Source organism: Apteryx mantelli, chromosome 19 (genome assembly GCF_036417845.1).
Source record: "Apteryx mantelli isolate bAptMan1 chromosome 19, bAptMan1.hap1, whole genome shotgun sequence".
NCBI classification, from domain to species: domain Eukaryota; kingdom Metazoa; phylum Chordata; class Aves; order Apterygiformes; family Apterygidae; genus Apteryx; species Apteryx mantelli.
In genome coordinates, this window is record NC_089996.1 from 4,886,030 (window position 1) to 4,910,313 (window position 24,284).

Here is a 24,284-nt window from a genome sequence, read left to right on the forward strand (position 1 = left end):
AGTGAGGTCAAAGGATGCCTGTCCTTTGCCTCCAAAGGGCTTCAGGTCATGCAAAAGTTGAACCACTGCATAAACTATGACAACACAAGAGCAATTAGCCAAGATCCTGCCCCAGGCCAGCAGATACAATCACATCACCCCAAATGCTTCTGAAAGGTGCCAAGGTGAGGAGGCAATGCATGAACTTGCATGGATCACATCCCTTCCCCAGCTTCACCTTTCAGGAGAGCTGCCTTGCCAAGCTCTGCCTTAACCTCAGTATCTGCATTCAGTTAGCAGGACCAGATCCCTACCCTAATGGGCCATGAATTCTGAAAATTGACAGTGGGACATAAAAGAAACCAGAAGTTAGCATTCCTCCGACAGCAGTAATTCATAGGCACTGTATCCTCCGAGTTTTACAGAACATGTTTTACAATACACCCAGTGATATATTAGGTTACATGGTTAAGAAGGGGAACAGGAACATTGAATAGTACACGTGTGCAGTGCAGCTGAATGAACAATAACCACAGGAACGCTGCTGGCAATGCATTTTAGGATCTGATTTATTTTTACTTCTCAGACACAACACTTTCTTTTTGCTTTTAATTTTTCTTCTTAAAAAGGGGAGAAATGGGGAGGCAGCATGTTGGAAAAAAATAAGAAACCGGTCTCCAGGAGAGAGTCTTTCGCATTACATCTGAGAAGCTCTAGTCTGTATATACAAACAAGAATTAAAATAGAAGGGGTGGTTTCTCAACATGGCACAGATTGCAGCAGCTATTAATTTGACAGTCACTTCCACCAGGGGAACATCTGACCCCAGACTGTTGGGAACCCAAAGCAGGATGGATGATACCCGGGCAAGGGCAGAAAGAGACACTGGGCCAGACTGGTGTCAATCAGGACAGTTCAGCGGCTTACCTGGAGTTATGCTCATTTCTGTAAGTGAGAATTTGGCCCCATACTATCAAACAAGCAACAGGCCTGTGAATCAAGAGCTGAGAAACTGTTCATTTTCTCCCCAAAAGACTTTAGTTGCCTTTCTTGCTCCCCAAGACGTTCTGGCCTACCTTCCTCCAGCTAGACCTGCATCTTTCCACCTGCATCCCTATTCCCAGCAGCAAAGCTTTCACCAGCCGCACTGAGCACAGGCCGCACAACTCAGCTGCCTTTGGGATATCGATTTCAGCAAGCTTTGACCTGGCCCTCAGTGCATCCCACAGCCCTTCAGCCCAGCCTCCAGCACAAACCCTGCCGGTGGGGAAAGAGCCAGCCAGGCTGTCCATCCTGCAGGCACACAGCCCTGTGTCCCAGCAAGGGGAAATACCAAGCTGGGGGAGCAGCCTCAGAGCACAGATATTCAGGGGAAAGTGCTTGTTTATGTGAAAAGACAAGGAGGCAAATAGTTGACATTAAGATTTCAGGGAGGCAGTGGGACTGGCTATTTCTTTCAGTCCTCGCACAAAGGGATCTTTTTTGTCTCACTGTAAAACAGAAACTATATTGATGGCCAGGGAAGGGTCTGTGGAATTTCTGTGGATTTTTTTCCCCTCAGAGGCACAATGGCCTGTGCTCCAAAACGACAGACAAAGTAGGACGCAAAGGACAAGATATTCGTATGTGGCTCCACATCCGCCTCTGAACTGCTTTCGGTCCCCCCACTGCCACCCTCCTCAAACCTTTTGCCTCTGAAAAGCCACTGCTGCTTCTCAGTCCTGATGAAGAAGTCAGGGGACCGCAGACTAGAGAGGCACCATGCACAGAGGTGTGAGCTGAGCTGCACCTCCAGTGATCATCCCAGCAGGGAGCAGCATGCTTTCACCCAAGAGCCAAGCATGGTCCTGGTTTGGAAGGGATGGGTACAGTCCCCATCCCTCCCCTCCCCTGCACACTACATGGGGTAAAGCAAGGACCAGAATATGGTCCCTGGAGTCTCCAGGTGCCCCAGGTGTCTGCCAGCCTGTGGTCCTGGCTGCTTCTCTGACCCCCATCCTCTCCTTATCCCCTGCTGCTGCCCAGCAGCCAGCCTCTCCAGATGCATTTAGCCCTTGCTCCAGCACCCAGCATCCAGGTGCTCCAGAGATCACATAGCCTTTGCAGCCAAGCCTAGAGACAGTGCAAATACAGCCAGTTTTGTTTTCTGAGCCGTTTTGACGTTTGGACTCCTACTCCCACACCGACAGGCACCCTACTGCTAATCTCCAGTCTGTCACCTTGCACCTCATTGATAACTCATGTTCTGAGCCCAGGGCTTCAGGGCCCTTCACTTCACTTCTTCAGGGCCCAGACAGGCTGTCTTGGCCTCATCATCCCATGCGAGTCTCCTCCAACTTCAGCCATTCCAAAGAGGGGCATCCAGCCCACACCAGCCTCCTGGACTCCTGCTGGGGCCACAGCCAGAGGCCAGCATCTCCAGGCAGTGACACATCTTGCCTCACCAAACCTCTTCACAGGCCAGGATGAGTTCACCTCCCTCACTGGCCCAAGAAAGGGAGCCAGAACTTGTTCAGACCGATGCTACCCAAACACAGTTCAAGTAAATAAAGATGATCCCACCTGTGCATTTAACATCATCTCCTCTACATTGCCCGCATTCTTACTTCAACTAAATATCAGCAAGTGCTATCCTTAGCCATCTCCCTTAGCGCATACTTATCCCGTCTGTCCTTGCCTCTGCTTCAGCATTCCCCGCAGAGCGCCTCCAGATCAGCCCATCTCCTCTCCCGCTGCTTGATCTCTCCTGTCTCAGAGAGTTCCCAGAATATACATGCTGCCACCTTCACTGGTGCTTTGTCTGACAGGGTTGAAGAAGCCTGACAGTGCTGTCTGGTGGAAGTGTTACACAATTTGAAATACAGTTTTGCCCTCAAATATTTCCTGCACCAGTGTCCACAAGCCTTAATCCTTCCCAACCCCAAAACAGTCAGCCAAGAGAAGCTATGGATAGGGTGGCTATACAACATAGTGGAGTTCTTCTCCCATTCACTCATCTTTGCAAAGGTACAGAGATTTTTCCATGCCCACAAAGGTACATGGATATATCTGTTAACTGACCCTCAGTGAACTCCTGACATCTCAAAGAGTAAGAGTTTGATATAACTTGGCTGAGAAGAAAGACCCCACCACACCACTCTCCTGAAGCTTCTTAGACTCCAAAGACCCCTTCCATTCATGGATGATAGGAATAACTTGTACTTCGCAGGCAGCCAAACTGCTGCCAGCCCTACTGGAAGGCAATCAGGACTGGGAAGATGACTGATATCTGCCATCAGCAACAGATTGATGCCTTTGCACAAGCAAAGCACCCGAGAAGACACAGCAGGCACTGTTGGCTGCCTCAGTGTGTTGCTTCCGGCACAAGACTGGAGATGAGCATCCTTTTACCAGCAGTGCTCAGTGCAACCCTGCTATTATGGGAATTCCCCCAGCTCACCCACTCTCCAGTGAGGGCAAAACAGAGACCTTTGAAGTCCATTTTGAGATCTGCTGCATTTTTCCCCTGCTGAACATGTACAGCACACAGCCAGCATGTTAAGGTCATTTTAGGACAGCCTTTGTACAAAAGGCTGAAGACACATGGAAAATAAAAACACCATTCTTATGCAGTGAGCGTTCATCATGATCCCAGTGCCAACAGAAAGTGAGTAATCCAGTCTCAGTGTGACACAAATGGGGATTACAGATAGCAGAAACACTGAAATGCATTGTGCTTGAAGCAGAAGGAATCGTAATACTGGAGCGATTGGCAAAAGGCTGCTTGATGACCTGGAGTTTTGCTCACTCGGTTAAAGCTGGTAAAGTTAGCAGAGGAGTTCGCAGAATAATATTTTCCCAGTTAACTGTGAGACTCTGGGGGAGGAAAGCAAAAATATTGAGCATATCTGCAGACATGTCTGCCCAAGAGGCATTTAACAGATGAACCCAGTCCCAGCCACATGGAGACTGAGCACTGTAATTCCCTTCTCATGGGTGAGTTGGATGGACAGACAGCACAGCCTACCCCAGCTCACACGCTGGGGCTCCAACCAGCCCGCTCCAGAGTCACACATGCTTTATTTCTGCTTTCCCTCATGGATATTAGCTTCAGTCAATTCACTTTTCACTCCCTTGATTGCCCCTCTGAAAACAAGCTCAGAGAGAAAAGCCTCCTCCTCTGAGGGGGAAGAGGGGCCTCTGAGCTCAGATGAACTGCCCTTTCAGGTCCCCAACATCTGGCATTAAGCCATCACTTTGCTGGGTTTTACGTGTTTCGTCCCTTAGAGGCACCATGTATCTTCAGGGAGGACTTAACCTCTTTGTCCATCAGGAACAAGATCATGAAAAATAAGTGGCTGCACAATTTCCACTTGGTGCAAAAGAGGAAGTGGTGCCGCGGGCTGAACAATGGGCGCTTTGTGAGCCTGGGGAATGAGCAAGGAAAACACAACAAAGCATCAAAAATTACACGCTAAACTGGCAGGATGGTTCAAACAGATCAGATTGTTCATCCTCCACTTCCCGGAGGCCCCTGCAAGAAATGCTGGCATTGCCACTTCAAATGAGTGCTTAGCTTGAAGAAAACGGGCTTTAAACTTCCAAGAATGCTCTACTGGGTTGGAGCTCTCCTTCCTAATTCCCAGTTTGAGTTTCCTTAATAAATCCCAGATTGCTTAACTTCCATAACACTGCTGTATGAATTCAGGCAGTCTTTAACCCTTTGGGTCCCAAAACAATCAGCGAACCACCTCCCTTTTCCTTTTTGTTTGCCTTGAGTGCCTTTTTCAGGATGAGCTGCACACTAGGGAAGGGGGCCAAATACCACAGACGTTCAGGCTTTGGGTATCTATCCCATCCAGGCAAAGCAGGTACCAAATTCAATACTCCTGCAATACAGTACACCTTACGCTAACCCGCTGCTGATGCTAATGACTGTACAAAGCACAGGGCTATGGGGAACGAGCGCAAGAACTCTGGGTCTGTCTTCTGCATCCTGTAACACCAGGCGACCATGCCATAGCTTCAAAGAGCATTGGTTCATGCACAGCCTATCTAAAAAATATTGTAATGCAAATGGAGGGAACAGCAAGCTCAGGTAGCTAACTTCACGGACACACAGAGTGCCTGTTTGGAAGTGTGGTTACTGCACATTGAACCTAGTAACCAAACAGTAAAGCCAAGAAATATTTTTCATAGAGAAAAATCTGTGTCAGAAATGGACATTTTAGAACAATTGGCAATCTCACCAACACAAAGATGTTTGTGCAATCAAGTTGGTAATTTTTTTTGCTTCCCCAGAAGTGCCTTCTTAAAAGAAAAAACAGAAAACTAGAGAAGTTTCCAAAGACAAAAGTTTGATTTCAGCTAAGAGAACAGAAATCAAAAGCAGACCAACAATCCACCCCATGTCCAATGTTTTTATGACACACCTGTTTCTGTGGCAGGGCTTTGATGTGGCCAGCACCATATCCCATCATCTTTGACTTCCCTACTGCACATTCCAGATGAGCTACCTGGAATCACTTCTTGGCATGAGAAACTTAGCTTTGATCCCTGAAAAGTAGAAATATCTTTGAAGTCTCAGTTGTGGGTGTTTTAAAAAAAAAAACAAAGAAAAAAACCCAGCTCTCCACTCTGCATACAGTTGTATTTCTCTTTTGGAGACATCGCAAAGGGTCTTCAGCAGTGGAGATCTCAGGGCTTTGCCTTGCCCTCTTTCATGTGCTTGGTTTATGCACAGCTGTTTTCTAGGGGAGAGGCAACAACAGTCTTGGGAGACGCTCATCTTTGTAGCTCCTTCTGAGACCCTGTTTCCTTGTCCTCATGTGTTTGGAAGCTACAGACCCGGAAGAGATCCAGCAGGCAGTTTCCCTCAGACAAGGCGACATGCAGTTCACAGCTCAGGGAAGGAGTGAAAGGCACTGCAGCACTGAGGCTGACTCCTCTGCCTATGAACATCTGACTGCCCTTCACCAACAGCCATAAACATCTCCAAAACCTGTACAGAGATACAGACTCCTCCATGCTTTCTCCTCCGGTTCAGACTTCCCTCTGATCATCCCTGGTGCTTCCACTACTGGTTGGACCAACACAATGGGCTTTACCTGGAGGAGTCTTTGGATGTCAGCTTGTAACCTCAACCCACTGAGGCCGGCTGCCAGGGAGCAGGCTCCTCACCTCCCCACGTCCACCAGGAACCACCAGGAAAGAGCTGCTCTTCGGAGAAGTCACCACTGCTGCCCCACAGAGTGCTTGAACATCCTGAGCTAGGTCATGTCCCAAGGACACAATAACAAATCTGTCCCAGCACCAGCATCCTCCACAAGCAGCATTTCCCCACCTTGCCCCTCCTCACATCTTGTCTGATTGACCATGACACCAACAGGCTGGGGGCTTCTGTCAGTGTGTCCACTTCACCTGTACTGTGCAAAATGCACCCCACTATTATCCTGTGCATTGCAGTTTCTCAGACTGTGTACTTATTTCTGATGAGGTTTGTAGACACTCAGGTATAAATAAGTATAATAAAACCACTGCAATAGGGCCATATACCTCCATTCACAGCTAAAATAATCCTTTGGAAGCCTTACGGTCACTTTTACTCTAGAGATCAAAATAAAAACAAAGATACCTCATGTGTTTGTAAATAAATGCATTTGTAAAGACTGTATAGTTTGAGCTACACTTTTGATTCACATTGCCTGGAAATGAGCCAGCCTGGGTGGTCATTTCAGTGCAGCTTCTATTTTAACAACCCTTGCAAGACTCCCACAGCTCACACTGCCAGAGTGCTGGAGCAAGGCTGGTTGCGAGCCCTGCAAAAAGCTTAGTCACACATGTAGTTTTACCCGTATGAACATTCCCACTGAAGTCAGAGATATTATTCCCATGTGCAAAGCAACACGTGCTGAAGTCTTCATAGGTTTGGAGCCTTCAGAGTTTTCCTATTTGCTCTCCATAGCATAGAGGTGTTGCCTTTTTCTGCCAACGTGTTGTGATGCAGACAAGGAACATTCCTGTGGTAGGTTTGCTGGAAGCCCCACTGTAGATATTGTTGTTTGTTGCTTTCAAGTCCTGTGGGGCTGTGCTTTCTCATGGTGTCTTTGATTTAATACCACAAGAACGCCATGGCATGTGCCCCAGTGCTCTGCTATCTTGGAGGTGCGAGAACAGAGAACACCTCTGCCGTGGTTGGCAACTGGCCAACACGGTGGCAAGGGATGCACAGGAGAGAGAGAGATGGGGGGGGGGGGGGGCCACCAGGCACAGTCACTGCAACCATTGTCATGGGGTGCCTTATTTTGACGTCCTGAAGGCCAAGGGATTTTCCATGCTTTGGAAGACTTTCCAGAGAAGCTTTCATCTCCCAGGTCCCCAACCCCAAATTTCACACTTTTGTTTAAGCAGTAACAAGCTGATAAAAATCATTATGAGCTTTCTTGATCCAGCATCACCCTCTTGTTGTTTGGTTTCTATTTCAGGTGTCTGACACAGTGAGGATGTCAGAGCTAAATACAAGTCTTAGTACTACCAAAGTACAAGTAGTGACCGCATTTTTCCCAGTAATCATTTTCCTAAGACATTAGCCAACACGTCCTTGAAAGGATAGCCATTCCTCACTGAAAGCTGCCCAATTTAATACACTATTTTCCATCCAGATTTCTTAGGCAAACATTCCCAATATCTCCTGCAGGGCTTACACCCACCTCAGTGGCAATGCTCCAGGTCTCATACCCAGTGTCAAAACAAAGCAACGGGCCCTGGCCAGGCTGTGATGCCTGCCCTGAGCACAACTTCTGTGCAAGAGGGAGGAATAAACCCATGCACTGTTACAGGGTGGGGGCTGACCTGCTGGAAAGCAGCTCTGCAGAGAAGGACCTGGGAGTACTAGTGGACAACAAGTTGACCATGAGCCGGCAATGTGCCCTTGTGGCCAAGAAGGCCAATGGTATCCTGGGGTGCATTAGGAAGAACATCACCAGTAGGTTGAGGGAAGTGATCTTTCCCCTCTACTCAGCCCTGGTGAGGCCAGTGAAGGGCTACTAATATGATTAAGGGACTAGAGCATCTCTCATATGAGGAAAGGCTGAGAGAGCTGGGACTGCTCAGCCTGGAGAAGAGAAGACTGAGGGGGGATTTTATCAATGCATATAAGTATCTGAAGGGAGGATGTAAAGAGGATGGGGCCAGACTCTTTTCAGTGGTGCCCAGAGATAGGATGAGAGGCAATGGGCACAAACCGAAATACAAGTAGTTCCATCTGAACATGAGGAAAAACTTCTTCCCTGTGAGGGTAACAGAGCACTGGAACAAGTTGCCCAGAGAGATTGTGGAGTCTCCATCCTTGGATATGTTCAAAAGCCATCTGGATAAAGTCCTGGGCAAAGTGCTCTAGGTGACCCTACCTGAGCAGGGGGGTTGGACTAGATGACCTCTGAAGGTCCCTTCCAACCTCAATCATTCTGTGAAGAGCTCCAGCAAGCTCCAGCTAACAGCTAGCTAACAGCTAAGAGCCTCCCCACAGCAGGCTGCAAACCTCACCCAGGAAATATTCTGAGAGCCGACCCACACTGAGCTTCCTGCTGTCACAGCCATGCTGCTGGCTGTAATGAGTTTGCTAAAGTAAAACTAGCTCGGCTCTATCTGCTGATAGATATTCAACAGAATATCTGATAGATGCTCAATGTAGATATAGCATTCAACTCAGAGGAAATAAACCAAGTCCAGCAAAAACAGGTTTCTGTGTTTGCTGTAAATGATGCATTTTTCCTTGCTGAATGACTACCCTTCAGTAAAACAGCAACAAGCTAGAAGAAAACCTGTACTGCATTGCAGGCCAGTGGTAACATGAGGAAGATCAGACTGTCCTGTCCCTATTTCCCCAAAGCTCACAGACAGCAACACCAAGTCCTTTATTCAGCTGGATAATCAGGCAAGTCTTCAGCAAGGTGAAGAACTGTCTCTTGGAAAACTGGCCCATGGGGCCATGTCTCCACAGCTCCTCCACATGGATTTAAGGAGACATCCTCTAGTCATGAAGTCTGAAGAAACACAGAATACTAGACACTGGGATGAGGTAATCAGGAAGCATCTCCATGCTATCATGCTGATTTAGTAGTCTTTCCTTAAGCATCCACTATTGGCCACTGTTCAACACAGGAGACTGGGGCAGGCAAATGGTTGGTCTGGCCCAGAACAGCTGTCACAACGTGCGCAAGGGGGACAACAGACTGTGGACCAGCCTTGCAGAGAAGCACCTTTGCTGCGAAAGGCTTTAGTTAGTAAAATGCACAGCAGTCAGAGAAGTCCCGGGATTTACTCTGTGACTAATACACATGGAGAGCACTGGTGTATCAGTCTGAGGAGTGCTGAGGCACATCAGAAGACATAGCTACATTCCCCTGTGGCTTTCAAGTCTCCTTCTGCACAAGGAGTATGTACAGTTCAGGGCTCCTTTTCCACAGGAAGCACAATCATATGGAGTTTGGTTTGCAGAGCTTGGTGCATTAAGAGGGAAAGGCTTGTGGGGCAGCTACCTCTCAAGATGACCCATCCACAAGCAGTAGAGGAGCTAAATGCTGCCCACTGTCTATACTACCAGTCCTGTTCTAGCAGCTGAGCTCCTCAGCAACATAGTCATCTGCATCACCCTCCCCTGCCCTCCCAGACATCCCGTCACTATTCAATGCCTCCAGTACTCTCATGAGCACAAAAACAAAACACACATACCACACCCCAGTGCTAGTAGTTAAAATACACCATGGTTGCTCTGCACACAGGGAGGGCTGGATTTGGGAATCAGATGAAATCATGAAAACTAAGGAAGAGACAAACCAGGCTGGCAGGGAGGGAGGGATAGCAGCTTTAAGTATTAGTCAGAAAGAGTCAAAAGTTCATGATATTCCCACAGCAGAAAAGCTCTGTAAAGGCACTGTGCTCAGGTTAAGCCCTTAAACATGAGGAGAGTTTTTCTCAGCAAGGGCTTCCCCCTCATAACGTACCACTTGCCCTCTGTCTGCCCTCACGCGCGGGAACAGAAACAGAGACAAAACTCAACCTAGTCACAAAGCAAGCCAAAACTAAACCGCAGGCAAGGTCAGCACCTTCCAGGTGGTTCTCCAGGCTGGGATCTCAGTCAATCACTACGGCCAAAACACTCAGCAGCAGCCCATTTGGTTTCAACACCCAACGGTGCATACACAGGGTTGTGTTCCAAACCCACATTGCACCAAGCGATCCACCAGCTTCAGAAAAACTACACCACGTTTACTCTTTGCAGCTGAGTTGAAGTCCAGGACGTGCTGCGGGGAACAAGACAGCCGCTGGCTAATACTTCTACAAACTTGAGGGTTAGCTCGAAACTGATACTGGGCTGAAGACAACTCAAACCTAATTCCAGAAGAATACTAGCAAGCACCAGAGTTAATAATGATCTTGTGAAGTATGGCTTTGCAGAGGCTGTCTTGAAAGCGGTCACACTGTATAAGGAAGGACTCAGGCATAACTAGAGATGACACCAGTCTGCATTTCTCAAGTAGCAAATAGGATCAATGAAATAGCTGCTGTGGAAAATAGCATCTAGCCACGTGTATGTGCCAGCAGGATGTACTGTCCCCTTCTGGAGGTCCTTGTAGCCCCAGTGCTTCCTTTGCTGGGACCTGTTCGTGTGGACTATCTCTTCGCATGTGTCATATGCCACAAAATGCTGTTTCAGCTACAGGGAAAGCAGGATATATCCACCTCAGGCATTTTGTCCCATGTTTAACATGAAGGCTCAGGTACAAGGAGATGCTGAAACAGAACAAAAATTCAGATCCAGGCACAGATCTGACCTTTTGGTAGGGGAGCCTCTCCATAACCCCCAGAGGAATAAAAACAGTGACCTACAGAAAGAAAAGGAGCATCTTCCTCCTCACGGTGTCCCCAAGGCAACCTTACTATTTGGTTGTCAAACTGCATCCTCAGCGAATGCTGAAACAACAGAGTTTATAGCAGCATGGCAGGGAAACTTGGACCAGATCCTCAACCAGCATAAATCAGTGATGCATTAGTCAAGCCAGAGCTTTACAACAGACAAAGATCTGGCTCACACTGAGCCCTCAAGACCAGCTGCCATCAGACTAACCCAGCACAAATTAAACGCAAGGTTTTTAAATCAAACCTCAGATCAAAAGTAGAGGTATGTGATTCAAGTTACAGGCACAGCTTCAAATTAATATTTGTTTTACCTTAATTACTGTGCTATTAGCCTCAGCAGTAAACTTAGCTTGATAGGCAAGATCCTGCTGTCAGCCAACACAAACTGCCTAGGAGTAATTTCTACTGAGCCTCATTCAAGTTGCCTAATACCACCAAAGCTAGCTCTATCTGGCCAATTAAGTTCAGAGCACATTTCCAAAAAAACCCACACCTCCTGGATGGGAACATGCTTCTTTCACAGAAGAAGCATAGAACAAAAGTATGCAATGATTCCAAGGTGTTCACCCAAGGTATTGAAATCCGGCTTTGTCACGTAGAACAGCCATAACATTAACTTGAGTGTTGGTGGGCTTCTGACCAGCTGAGGGTTTGGCAAGCATACTATTCCTATGAGGAAGTAACAGATAGATAAATGTGACTGTTCCTGCATCCCACAGGAACCAGAAGGATGCTCTGGGCTCCCTCTCCTCCTCCCTGCACCTCCCCTATTTTGTTATCCATAATTCCAGCAGTGTTTCGCAGAGAGGAAGCATATTATTTAGAGAAGCTAAATATTTTCTCTTTATAGAGGCACACTATAAAGTGATTCAGCTGAACATAAGGGTAAGAGACAGCACATGTGTGTAGCAATCTGTAAACAAGAATAGAAAGGATGGCATGAGCTTCCCAGGATGGCTTGCATCCAGGCTTCAAATTTGGCTCGATAACCTTAGCCAAGCTCCCTGCCCTGTCTGGATCATTCAAACAGAAGTTGATGAGGAGAGCTCGAATAAGGACACCGAATGGTTCAGTGGAAACTCAAACATTGCCCCAGCACATTCATACTAACAGCTTCCAAGTGTCTGGAGAAACCCTCTCCAATGTCCACTTCAGTGGACATCCTAAACCCTAACTCTGAATGGTTTCTCAGCTTGCATGCAAAACTGTAAGGTTTAGATCTAAAGTTAAAGCAGAAAGCATCTACTTTCTCACCCAGCATCCTGGTCTGATTCACAGCTGGAACAAGTGCCAGGGTGACCAGGATGATCAGACAGCCCCATCCCATGGGTGAGAAAGCAGAAAAGAGGGAATCTGGATTTAATTTGAGGTACAACACTGAGTAACGTCCACTCCCGAGACCAGAGCTGCCAACCACAGGCAGAAAAACTTGGTTCTTGGTTTGAGCACAATCCCCACCCTGAAGCAAACACACCTCAGATCCTATAGCTCCCCCCACAACACACCCTGGAGCACCCAGTGAGACACTGTTGCAGGCTCTGGGAAAGGCCACCTTCTTCCATCCGGGTTATAGACAGAAACACCCTGTTTTGGCGCTGGCCAAGGGCTGCAGAGATGCAGGAGCACATTGGGGAGTGCAGCTGGGCTGAGCCAGGATGAGCCCAGGGCCAGGCAGGCCTGCACACCCAGCCAGCTCAACCAGGAGAGCTTATAGTGTCCCACTGGCGAGCCCAAGCTGTCCCATTGCTGGTAGTGGTCATCTCCAGCAGGCATTCCACCCTCCAGAGTCCAGCATCCAGAAGGTGGGCTGAAGTGCAGCACACAAACCAGCTGCAAAGAGCTGGTCTGCTGGCCAAGGGCATTTCAATACAAACCCATCTCAGAGAGGAAGGACCCTCTTGTAGCTAAGGAGTTTCCATCAGGTGAGGAGCAAGGGATGGATCCTCTCTCTCATGGATTCCTGCAAGACTGAGAAAGTCACAAAATTCAACTTCTCTGTGCCTCTATTTCTCTGTGGTGAGAAGAAGACGACAAAGTTTTCCTCTGCCCTTTCTCCTCGCCTAGCCAGCCGACAAGTTTTTTGGAGTGAGGACTGTGTTCAGCTTACAGACTCTAATCTCCGCAAGACATCTCAATCTTGCTGCAAGACAGTTTGTTTTTTTCCCCAGACTGTTCTGGAAGTAGCCAGAAGCATCTGTGCTTGCAAGTCACTATCTCTAGCAGTGGCCAAAAGAAATTTCACTGAGCAAAAGGTCAACCCTCTGAGGTTTCTAGTATTTCCCTTTCACAGGCCAGTCTTGAACCTCAAAGCACATGGCCTCATTTGCACTAGTGCAGAAGCACTGAGGTTGCAAACATCTCTGGAGATCAGCGGGTCCAACCACCTGTTCAAGCAGGGTCAACTAGGGCAGGTTGCTCACGACCATGTCCAGTTTTTGAACAACTCCAAGGATGGAGATGACTTTTCGCTTCATGAAAGGGAAGGAAACCTGTTTAGCCTAGTCATCAAAAAACAATTTAATTCATTGCACATCCAGTCATCAGCATTCAGTCATATAATCTAGGCAGAAAAGCTGCTCAGTTTCTAGATTATTTAGTCATCTGGGTCCATAAGAAAGGCTTGTCCATATCTTGCCCTTTTATTGTTTGCACATGCTGAAGATTTCAGGGCACACGTGTAACAAAAGACTTTCATATCTCTGTTGTTGAGACCACACAAACACGCACAGGGTCATGGCAGGGTACCTCAAACTCCTTAAAAGAGCACTAACCCTGAAGGTGAAGTTGTTGGATTTTCACTCCACCCTTTAATCATTAGGCAGGACTTCATGCAAAACAGACTTTTGTTCAAAAGCATTCAGAGCAGCAACCAGTCTTGACAGCAATAACAAGCTGGGCCAGATAAAAAAAAAAATCATCTGGGAGGAAAAAAAAGTTTCAGCTAGAAGCTATTTTGCTGGAAAAAAATTTGCTTTTCAAAGCTATTGACTTTTTGTCAAAATGAAAGACTCCAACTGGAAAGCATCCATTATGTATCAAAAACCTCATCAGCCAGAAAAACAGAAAATTTGGCCCTTTAGTTAAAATGATCTCCCAAAATGGAAAAGTTTGCACTGTTTGCTTTCATTTCATCTTGAAATTCTCCTTAGCAAAGGGAACCATCTCCCAGCCAGCTTTACTGATCAGCAATTGGGCTGCTCTGCCAGCTTCACAAGAAGTGACACCACGCATCACGCAGGATGCAGTGTCAGCCCAGTCAAGTCCTGATGTGCCTTTGATCTTGGCTGCAATTTCAGGTGGCCCCAGACTGCCTCTCACAGAGCAGCACTTGGCTCCAGCTGGAGACCTGCAGAAGAGTTGGGTTCCCAAATATCTCTAAGACTCCAGGCCAGCAATGTGCTTTATAGGTGAAATCTTTGCTCCAGTGATGTCAAAGTTCTGATTTTGGCTTTAGGGGATCCAAGGTTGTAAAGTACTTGCCAGTATATCAGAAGCTAGGCCTTAATGAGCAACCTGGCTCTTTGAAATGGAGCACAAGTCAATGGACTAGCTCATCTCACCATCCAATTACCTTAAACGTGCATGTCATGAGAATCCAGCATGCACCAGCAACACGCCTCGCATTCCCCAGAGATGCCTTTCATTCAAAGCAGGGTGCATGCATGCACATGTCCCTGGCTGAGAGCTGTTCTGGATGCAGCACGCGGTGTGAGCCAGGGGGCTGAAATAGCATCCATTTTTAGCAGGAAGATGCTGCAAGGCCATGACGCCCGCCTGCCACGCTAAAAATGCAAAGTGGGAATGTTCAGTATCCAGCCAAATTAGCCTTGAGAACAGAAATACCAAGTTCGGACAAATAATCTTTGCAGGGGAAAAGAACATTCTCCTGGCCTGCCCTTAGGAAACCCAGGATGACCCAGGACAGAGCTCACAGGTCTGTCACTTTTAATCAACAAACAAGAATAGAGAACAATGAGACAGGCAGAAAAGGAAATCACACATGTACGTGCCACCAAATATAACTCAGGAAGGGGCCTGTGTTTGAGTGGCGAAGCCTCTTTCGCAGGCTGAAGACTTTTGCTTGCTTTATCCACATGGATTGTCACATTTATTTACTCAAAAGACTTTCTGAAGTGGTTTAGCTGCAGCAAGTTCTCGCATCTGTTTTCATTTTCCTGTACACACCACCGTAGCCTCCCCCCTTCTCCCTCCTGGAATCCGCAGTGCTTCTGTCAAAGCAGCAGTCTGCACAAGAGGATAAATGTTTTACAAGCACAGGAAAGAAAACTCCTCAAGTAGTTGTGGTTGCCGAGTTATGTTGGTTTCATATCTCCTTGGGAGCCTCCTGGAAGGACCTGAGTGAAAGAGGTCAGTTAAAAGAGCCTCTTGATGACTTTTCTTTCTTGTCAGCAGACCTTGGCCTGAGCAGAGCAGATGGATGCTGCAGACTAGGGAAATGTGTTTGGTTTTTGTTTATTTTATTTCTTTTTCTAAAAATACAGGCATGTATATCCATCAAGAACAGCACAGGAGCATGGGAGAAAAGGACCCCAAAGAAGCTTTTGTGTCTGAACAGTCACTCTAAGTGAACCTTCCCTTTGCAATCCAGGCCTGGAAATTCAGTTTTAACAAGGTAGAAACTGCTTTGGCCAACAAGAAGAGAGTCAGACCAATTAATGAAAAGGGTCATGCAAGTGTTGACATATCTACCATCTCTGATATTTTTCTGTCAATCAAGAGTTTTGCTCTACACAGGAAATTCTCTCCGTTTCTAGACCACATCTCAAGGGAGAAAAGCAACCATCACTGTGGATCCGATAGAGCCATGAAAAACCAAACCAGACCCTTCCCAGGGTTACAAGGTTGACTTGCATTCGGTTGGTAACTATGCCCACAGAACCATAAACTGGTGGATTTGCCATGAATTGAGACTCCTCTGCCATCCTGTGGGTTCCCTGCTCTCCCGCAGGGACCAGTCCTAGCTTTAACAAAGCCTTGCTTAGAACCCAGCTCTAAGGATCAAGCCATCTCTGCTTCACAGCTCTGATCCCTACGAACAAACTCAAAGCACGTAAGACCTTGACACTGCTCCTGCAAAGTTAATGACTAAACCCCCAACAACGTTAATGACACACAATAAAGCTTTTAGGGAGGTGCTTGCTCATACAACGCTACTCAGCATTCAACCACCAGCCAGAGGTTAGGCACATTCCTTGAGCAGAAGAGCATGAAGAACTTCACTAATTCCAAAGACACATTCAAAGGCCTCTGTGAATCACAACCAAGATACTCAGACTCAGGGCATCCCAGGGAGCATTAATGCTTGTCTCCTCTACAAGGTCTTCTAGTTGTAAAGCAACCTTTTTACAACCTTTAGATGGCAGCAACTTTCTGAAAGCTGTGGAAACATGTCGGTGGGAGGATAAGAGAGAAACATCAAGTATATGAAGTTTGTAGGAGATAGCTCTAGGCAAGATGGGAGATCAGGAATAGAGCTCACACACACACCCAGACACACCCAGGCTTGGAGGATGCACAGGTAGAGCTGGCCAAGAGCAGCACACCTGACAGAGGAGCCATCTACAACCAGGTTTGTGGTGATTTCTAGGGCAACTGCAAGGGAAACTGTTAAACCATTTCTGAATACGTTTCTTTGTGGGCAGACCAATCCGTCAGCGGGACTCAGCCCTGAACCAGGCAGGTTTCACAGGGGCCACCGACCAGCTGCTCAGACAGGACACAGAGGTCCCAGCAGGATGCACATGCTGTCAGTGATGCTTCCACATCAAACATTCAGTTAAACAAGTATCCCCAAGATATTTCCTTGAAAGTTTCCTGAACTCCTCACACATTCCTGCAAGGAAACATTTATGTTATGGTTTCCATGCAAAACCAATACCGGAGACCCCTGGACATCAGTAAAACAAATTTCCTTAAAAATATGAGCATTCATTACTGAAGGAATCACTTGCAGCATTGTTTTCCTTAAGCTGTGATCAACAAAATACTACTCTGAATTTGTGTAGCTTTCCCTCAGAATTGCAGTCTTCTGCAACGGTCAGTTCAGCCTTACAACTTCCTCTGCTTGCTAGGAAGCATTAATCAACCCCATTTTATAGGGAAGGAATGTGAGAATCGGGAGAAGATATAATCTTCCTAAGGGTGCACAGTAAAAGGGGAAGCTAAAAACAAAACCTAGCAGTTGCTGTAGCAAGCGCCTCGCAAGGCTGCACTGTCCCTGAGCTGGCAGGAAGAGTGTTTGGGATAAGATATACTCAACAGAGCAGGTTGATTCCAAAAAACAAGCACCCTCAAATTAAAATACAGGCCACTACATCCAAAATGGTTTTGTGTTCCCAACCCCAAGACATCCAGGGGCTGAATTTCAGAGGATAAGAGCTTGATGCTTAGTGAAAGTCAAGCCCTCTCAGAGATGCTGAGCAGGGTTTCCAGATTCAAGTCCCTCCTGACCCTTGGCCGCATCCAGTTTGTCACCTGCGGGACTCAACCCTAAACAAGGGACACTTTCAGCTCCCCAAATCGCCCCTGGACTTCAGACACTCCAAATTCAGGGGGGCCAAATCAGAACATTTGGATTCAGTTAGTTTTCCTAATCTGCCCTGGAAAAGGCAGCCAGGACTAAAGCTGTTCCAGCTGCACATATGGCTTATAGCATGAAAGGCCCAAGTCGCTGCAGTGTCCTCTCCAGTGCGTTTCACAACAACGCTGCTCTCACTCCAAAAGGAAAGTCCTTCCAGTGCTGAGCTCCCCCTCCCCCAGTAAGGACTGATATGCCTCTTCCATAGCATTTCTTTTTCCTGTCTTCTCTTCAGCCATACCCTTTGAAACCCCTTAACTTTAATGGTAGATGGTGCTTATACACACAACAGAATAAAACAAATCCCAAATTTGTTCCGCTCAGAGAAACATCAGGCCACAGAAAACCAACTGGCTCGCACAGACACCCCTGTGTGCAGCAGAGCCGTTTCGTTGCCCCAGCTGAGCCGCGCTGCGGAGCCAGAAGTCTGGAAGAGTTTAGCTCGCCAAGGACGCAGACGCAGGGAGCAGCACTCGGAGCCGGCGCGGGAAGCCCTCCACGCTGCCGGGAGCCCCGCGCCAGCGCTGCCCCCGGTTCGGCAGGTTTGCAGCAGGGATTGGAGCCGTGCTGTAAACATGCCTGAGGTCCCCGCGTGCTCGGAGCCACTTAGTCTCACAGCTTTGGGGGAGGCAAAGCTTCCTTTGGCCGGTTCTCACAGCTCCTCCTCCTGTGATATCTCTGTGCCCGGCTCAACGAGCAAGGCAGACCCGAAAGCCCAGCGCTATTCCCCTACACCCATCAGCCGGCACGGGCTGCTCTCCCATTTCAGAGCACCCCGGCACCAGCACCGCTTATTTTCCCTGGCACGGGTAGACATTCAAACGTGCCTTGGATGTTCAGGTCACCAGCAAAATCAGGGTACTGCCGATTTGTGCGCAGTGTGGCCGCTACGCACCGTGCATATGTAACACCGTGGGAACATCCCAAGGCCACCCAGGGCTAAGCTGCAGCTCAGACTGCTGCAAAGTCCTTAACAGATCTTAATTAGGGCCCAGTTTCACACCTCTGAGCAAGGTGCTGTCCTCTCTGCTCAGGTATCATGGCCAGTGAGCGAGTGTGATTCAGCGTGAATAAAGTGACAGTGGAGGAGGAGGAAAAGCAGACGTCCCCTGCTCCATCACTGGTGGGAGATGGGAAACCTGTGGAGCCCAAGCAAAGACACTGCCCATCTGTGCTTTGCTTTGAGTTTGGAGTTCAAACGGATCTCAAGATTTTGCCCAAACCCTCAGTTTTTATCCAGCTCTGTAAAGTAAATGGAGATGGACCAAAGGTTAGCTCCTAAATCCACGTAACTGTCCCGAGTCCCATGAAAGCACTGTGATTCTCAGGCCCAGCACAGTGAAATATCCCTAGACAAGCTGAACCAACCCAATCTGTTTGCTAAGGGCCAGACTTGGTGCAAGAGACAACAGTAGATACATAGGCTCTCAACACACAGTAAAATATTGGCCACTTGCAATATCAACTGCAGAGCACTCACCACCTCTTTAGTAGGTGCTCTGCTGAGATTTTCCGAGGGCAGCACCCACGTTCTGCAGAAACTCACCCTGCCTGATGCAGACCAGAAAACTCCTCACCTAGCCCCATCTGGAAGCCTTGGTGCAGTGGCCAGGTTGCAGCTTGCTTTTGCACGTGCCAGGAAGTTCAGAAACAGCAAACGTGGGAGCCCCAGGCACAACGTCATCGTCACTCCTAATTGACCAAACAGCTCCATCACTGAGGATGGATGCTCTGGGAGCCAGCAGCTCACGAGGCGTCAGCCAGCTGGTTATTACCACTTCCCTGGTATTTTCAAAACATGAGAGGAGAGAGGAGGAAAAATATATATATATGTACATATCAAATGGCAGTTTTAATACTCCAAGTGAATCTCTTCTCAAATGGGAGCACTTGTTAATGCTGCGACAGATGCTGCTGCACCCTTTGAAAGGTCTGAGCAGACAAGTCAACCCACTCAGGCTCTGCGGAAACAGCTTTGAGGAAGCAAATTCATGCTGAGGAGAAATCACATTATCGATAGCACTTCCTCATTCATCCCGAATGCACAAAGTGTCTAAGGGGTAAGTAGAGAAGGGTCCAGAGTGGCCGGACAGATCCTCAGAAGAGTGCCCTACACTCCAGCTGGCAAACAGTCCCCCGCCTAACTGAGAGCAGCCCCCAGGCTACCTTAGTTAAGCATTTGGGGAGGAAAAAAAAAAAAAAAAAATCAGAGCATATCAATCAATTTCTTGGTCATGCTTCAGTTCTGCTATAGCAGAAAAACAAACCCAGAAATCCTGTTAAATGAACTTTAAAAGAATGGGTACTCCTTTCAGCTGAACCCCTCACGGCTGTGCTGAACTCCGCCAGGCCCCTGCAGAGTTTAATTCCAGCTCTGGCAAGAGCCAGACCGCAAAGGCGCAGGAGCCCGGGAGGGGAGCGAGGATCAGGATGCTGGCAGCCGGGGCCCAGTGCTTAGCCACAGGGTCACCGCTCTAACAACATCTGCTTTCTATGATCCCCTGGGCAGGACTCCAAGTTCAGAACATATACATCTGTGTCTCCATACGGGACGAGCCGTTTGTCCCCCTGGACGCCGCCGATCAGTGACCCCAGCAAAACGCGGCGAAGGCGCAGCAAAAAGCAGCCCCCTGAGAAACACCCCTCATCCGCTGAGGAATGGCAAGTTGCAATACAAGCAGAGCAGCCACGATTCCTGCCCGTAAAGCCAAGCTGCAAAGTTCAGCCTCGCCGAGTAAAATCCAGCAGCGTCACTGGCTTTTAAGGGCATCCTTTCTCTGCGGCAGCATTCCCACAGTCCCCACGCTGTGGACAGTGTTATTCTAACCCCTTCCACCTGTGTGGCAGCAGAAACATCTGCAGGCTGATGTACGTGCATGGGGCTAAACGAACCAAGAAAAGTAAGTGGTCAACAGGGAAATGTTCCCACCCACCTCACGATGTCTGGAGTGTGACTGCACCTCGGCGAGCTGTTTGGATACCGGAGACAGCCCGGCTTTCACGGCAGGAGGGCTGGCCCCAGCCTGCGGGGCTGAAGAGTCACATGTTATCTCATACAAAGCACTGTGACCCAAAACCCGCTCCCTTCCCCGCGGCAGAGTCCAGCGCAGCAGAGGTGCTCCAGCCTGCTGCGCCCGCATGCAATAGGTCACACCTGGAAGTAACCGCGGGAGGAGGATGACTTGCACTGACCCAGAGCGATATTTGAGCCCCTTTAGGATGGCTCACACCACAGGGGCTGGTGCATGGTAGGGACACCCCAATGACCCAACTCAGGTCTGCGGCGTTTGCCAGCTCAACCGCGCTCCATTGGAAAAAAGCTGTCACGCTCCTGAGCCAGCTCACGAAGACACTTGGGCACCTCCCAGCAGGGCTGGGCTTGAGCTGTGACCCTGCCAGAGGCTGGCCAGGCACGTACTGAGCCAGGACACATGTCCCACCACCCAGGCACCGGGCACCTGCAACCCTGGGAAGCCACCAGCAGGCACCGAGAGGCGACTCCTGCTCTCATGGAGCAACTTGCCCTCCTCGTTTATCTATTGCAGAGGTGGCACAGAGGAGTTTGTGTCTTGACCAAGACGCAAAGGAGTCGAGCCAGGCTCCTAATCCTACATAAAGATGGTAACCAGGGGATGAGCTGAACACCGTTATCCGCCCTTTTCATACGTCTTTTTCCTTTGTATAGCATTGAAGTGTTTCAGACACACATGCAAAAGAAACTCCCTGGCCATTTACAAAGCAATGAAAGAGCAAAGCTGTATAAAGCAACTACGTATGCCTTTTGCAGTGAAATATATTTCCTAACCTTCCTAACTTAATACTTAACCTTCTATCCAAGATATCAGTTTTTCCAGTTGGCAATGCCCTTCCCCTGCAACCCACCTTCCTCTGCCCAGGACCGCAGTCCTGCTTTTATGCCCTGGTCAGCACACACTCACCAAGAGATCACCCTCGTGCAAGGAATTTGCAACCCCTAGAGACAGAAAACATTAGAGGAGGGTCCTAAGAGCGAGACAGAGTTGCTGATCTATCGGATGTCCCACAAAAGCACAGCAAGGGACTGCAGTCGGGTCACCTGCTGCACCAGGCACCCTGGGAACCGCAAGAGCATCTGCCCTGCACATTAAGCCTGCAGCAAGGTGTGTGGCCATAGGGGCTGCTCTAAGGCACCTTCTCACCACCTAGGTTAAAAACGCGCACAGGAGCAGTTAGTCATTAGTGATTTACCAGATATATGTAAAATATATGTAACAGCAAAAAGGTAGAAGAAATCCAGGGAAATGGAACAGCAAAAAATTATCACCTAACTTGCATGTTTGCTTCCTGCATGTAAATAAGTTACACATCCATAGCACTGTTGCAGCAAGCAATTCAGAGGGAACATGCTCCGATATCTCACTCTTTTGACCGAAATCAGCCACTGGCTAATTATCCAAGAAGCTACTGAGCTGCCACGGTGCAGCAGGAAGCCAGGCTGGTTAACACAGAGCAGAAGCGAGTTTTCATAGTCCCCACGCTCACCTCGTGTGTTGATAGTGACCCAGGCCTAAGGAGCAGGGGGCTGGCTTCTCCTCTGAACCACGCCGATTTACACAAAAAAGCCATTTTAATGTCACCTGCTGCAAATATTTACTCCTCGGCCCCCACTGTCAGGGTGACATTGCACAGGTAGTGAACTTGAATTCCCAGACTGAAATTAGCCACTAATGACTAATTAGCCACTAATCACACTCACTTGGGGAGACCTCTGAGGAGGGAATTTACACCTGGAGAACCACCCTGTGACAAGCAACTTACATGAGGAATCTCACTTTTTTCTGCCGATCTGTCCATAACAAGATTTCAACATATTTAAAAATTCCAGAGCATGAATCACATTTCCTCAGCAAATAGTTCCCGACTTAGGTATCAGCTGCAGAGAGCCAGGGGTGAACAGATAATTTCCTCCCAAGTCCTGGCGCGCACGAGGAGCAGGTCTGCTCCCAGAGCGAGCAAGAGAACAAGCCGACATGCGGTCAAATCTAAAGCACTTGTATCCGAATAACGGACTTGTTCACGTTTCATGTATTCATGAGTTCCCAGTGCACGACTCTCTCAGCTTGACCCACTGCAGAGTTCAAAACTTAGCTTCGCTAATATTTTAGCAGTCAAGTTCAACTGTCAGTCCGGGGAGTATTTAAGCCCATAAATAAGGATTACTAAAGCCTTCATGGAAAGTGAGCATGAGGGAAATGCACGTGCTCACGGTGCATTTCTGTGGAAGGCGACATGCACACAGCCTTCAGGTTTTCTCCAAATAACTAATTCGGACAGAAATCAGGGGGAGGCTTCACCTCACCCCGGCACAGCAGGACCAAGCACCGGCGGCACGGAGCTGCGTTGTCCTCGGTGGCACTTACCTGCCAGCGAGCTCTTAAAGGTGTTAACAGGAGCAATCTCCGTCTGCGTCAAGTGGTCAAATACATCCCTCCCAGAAGGCTCCAAGATTCCCTTTAAAAAAACATCCATTTTTTCCTCTTTAAACGTATGGTAGAGGCACAAAAAAAAAAATTACAAAAAACTAAGTGGCCAAAACATTTTCTCCTATTTTTTTCCCCTTCCTCCTCAGAGGCACCCAGCCTGAGAGCAGATTGCAGGAAGCTGCTCAGCTGCCAACAAACACTGCGTTACTATAGAGATGTTACACTACAGCCTCTCTCGGGAAAACACGGCTGATACCTCACACACCAGCAGCCTTCACATTGCTCCAAAAGCCATCGGAGTCAATGCAAGTCGGGCTGCAAAAGGGTTTGGATCTGGCCTCGGGTGTTACACAGGCACACACACCGAGCTCGCTGCCTCCAAACAGCATCGTGCAGATTGCAAAGCCATGCATTCAACAGTCAGAAAGCACCAGAACTATGACTGGTGAAATAACTTTAATTCCTCCACCCTGCTGCATGCTCTGCTTTCCACCAGGCTCTCAATCACCCAGGAAGCATGATTTTGCTTTATCTCCAAAAGCAAGGGTATAAAGCATGGGACTCCTTTGCAGGAGCCCTGCCTCACCCGCTCCAGGACTGGGAGGTGCTCAGGGGATGCAGCCAGGGTCTGCAGAGAGCCCTTGCTGCCCCCTCTTAGTAGCTGTCCCCTTCTTCTCCTTACAGGGCTAGCTTCCCCAGCCCCACCTCCTGATCCCCCTCTCTGGCTTTCCTTCCCCATTTCCTCCAGCACCTTTCCCCCTTCCAGCCCCAGCCCTTTCCCTCCCCATTCCTGCATCTCCCAGTCCCCCCCATTCTTGCCCCCAGCCAGGTCCCTCCTGCCCTGCCACAGCTTTCACAGCCCCCAGAGGCCAATACCCTCCCCAGGCACCTGAGCATCACTGGGTGCTTTTTCCATGGCAAAGCACCCCAAGGACCAGTTAAAGAGAAGGGCAGTAATTCAGACCCAATTACAGGTTTCACTGTCCCAGGCCTCTCACCCCTAAAGCCAGCAGCACCCAGCACCTGAACCCTGCCCACTCTCTCACAACCCCCAGATCACACCACCTGCAAGGGGCTTTTAGACAGCTGTAGGTTTTCACCTTCTTTAACAAGTTTCAGCTGAATCAGCCAGCTGGTTTATAAGGTACAAGGGGAGAGGCAAGCACTTGGTGCAATGCTATAGACCTCATTTCCTTAGGAAATAAGACTAAAAAAAACAGTCTAGATGGCTCCAGACATTCCTGTTATCTATATGAGTGGCCCTTGAACAGCCTCATCTGTCTATCCAGCTGTTTCTTTGTTCCCTAGTTACCTGCGTGCATTTTTCTGGGGCTGTGGACACAAGT

The 24,284-nt window shown here is 48.4% G+C and overlaps 1 protein-coding gene across 2 annotated transcripts in view; it reads right to left on the reverse strand.

Moving 5' to 3' along the window:
- Nucleotides 1-23,139, reverse strand: part of TEKT3 (tektin 3) — a 106,103-nt gene extending 82,964 nt beyond the window's left edge. For both annotated transcript variants that reach the window (XM_013960873.2, XM_013960872.2), the window contains exon 1: nt 22,876-23,139. The gene's annotated coding sequence lies outside the window, so the exon portion shown is untranslated. The remainder of the gene's footprint in view (nt 1-22,875) is intronic.
- Between the last annotated feature and the right edge of the window lie 1,145 nt (nt 23,140-24,284).